This window comes from Nannospalax galili, unplaced genomic scaffold (genome assembly GCF_000622305.1).
Source record: "Nannospalax galili isolate Female #2095 unplaced genomic scaffold, S.galili_v1.0 scaffold312, whole genome shotgun sequence".
Classification (NCBI taxonomy): Eukaryota; Metazoa; Chordata; class Mammalia; order Rodentia; family Spalacidae; genus Nannospalax; species Nannospalax galili.
The window spans coordinates 8,123,619-8,125,351 of record NW_008335967.1 but is presented as its reverse complement, the minus strand read 5'-3'; the positions used below and the strand labels follow the sequence as shown (position 1 = coordinate 8,125,351).

The window sequence follows — 1,733 nt, the reverse complement described above, 5'->3', positions numbered from 1 at the left end:
GTTTTGATCAAATCCATGTCCACTCCCTCCCCTCCAACTCCTCCCATATCTACCAATCACTTTTTTTCTGATACCTTCATTTATTCTTTAATTTTTTATGGGGCTTTTGGCTACTCTAACATTCCCCCCTCTGAAAAGGTAACCCTAAAATCTTTTAAAGGTTAGATAAAAGCTCCCAAATATTTTTAACGTTTTTGGCCTTTGGAATGGAGTAGGTTGCTAAGAGGCCCAAAGACGCTGTGAGTTTTAGGCAAGAAACTGGCTACTTTTCTTTGGGGTCTTTTTACCCTAACTGCCTAGCGAATTCCTACCTCCTATTTTTATCACACCATCCTCTGAAGAGGTTACCCAAATTGCCAATAGGAAATCGGACACAGACCACTCTGGTTTCTTTCATGCTGAACAGGGATGGAGGGTGAGGCAACTGGAGTACCCCTTCAGTGGGTCTATCTAAAAGACTCCCAAATTGCATAACTCTTATCTGAAGGGGGAAAAGAAATTGTTTATTATAGAGCAGTTTTTGAAACAAAATATTCATCCAATTAGTTAAATAGCTAAACTCCCCCCCCCAAAAAAATCATTAAATGGAATTCAGGCTTTTAAATGTGATCACCAGCTTACCAAAGATTAAAGGTTCTGTCATGAGGAAACCATGCTCACAATCTTCCTTGTACTTCACAGAGCACCCGGAACATGGCAAATGCTCAATAAGTATGTGTTAGTTTGTTGTTAATCAGTTGATTATTTAGAAGCATATTTACTGTCTCCAGATTTGTCATAAAAATCTGTCCTTAGGCAAAAAATGTTTTCCAAATCTGAATGGACTCATCGAACAAATATCCCAGATCCTCTGTATGCTAGGCTCTGATACAAAAAGGATTTTTTAAAAACATGACAGAATGAAGAACTTTGGAGTTCCTAAGCATTTAAAAAATGTTGGCCACCACATGTAAATCAAAATAATAATCATGAGAGTTAGGGATACAGCTCAGTGTGTAAATCATGTGTTTAGCATGCCCGAGGCCTTAGTTTCAATCTCAAAAACCAGGAAAGAAAGAAGAAAGAAAGAAAGAAAGAAAGAAAGAAAGAAAGAAAGAAAGAAAGAAAGAGAGAGAGAGAGAGAAAGAGAGAAAGAGAGAAAGAGAGAAAGAGAGAAAGAAAGAAAGAAAGGAAGGAAGAAAGAGAGAGAGAGAGAAAGAGAGAAAGAGGGAGGGAAGAAGAAAAAGGGAGGGAGGAGGAAGGAGGGACAGGGACAGGGAGAAATGGAGGCAGGATGGGAAGGAGGGAGGATCATGCTAAATAATGAAAATAGGATGAGAACACTTAACAGGATTATGGAAAGCCGGTGATGAACTCTCTCTTTGAAATATACCAAAAATTCACATTGTTTTTGCTAAAGTTTCATGTTCAAGGTGCCATGCTTAGCCTCTTAGTTGACTGAACACTAATGACACAGACGTTTTCTCTATCGCTGGGAAAAGTACAGTTATAAATTAAGATACAATGTAGTAAGAAGACACAAAGGTATTAGCAAAGTATAGTAAAGCACAGGGAAAGTGACAAACACTGCACAAATATTAAGACAGGATGCATGGAGGAAGAAAGCTGAGGGAAAAAAGAGATGCGGGATAAAAGAGAAAAAAGAGATGCAGGTGATACCAAATAGAACTTAAAGAGAATATAACTGTTTTAATTTTGAATTAGCATTAATATTCTGTTTACACTGGACTTAA

At 37.7% G+C, this 1,733-nt stretch overlaps 1 protein-coding gene across 3 annotated transcripts in view; it reads left to right on the top strand.

The window, feature by feature from the left end:
- The window catches only part of Magi2 (membrane associated guanylate kinase, WW and PDZ domain containing 2), a 1,650,859-nt gene that overhangs the window by 1,352,898 nt on the left and 296,228 nt on the right, over positions 1-1,733 (top strand). The window lies entirely within an intron of this gene.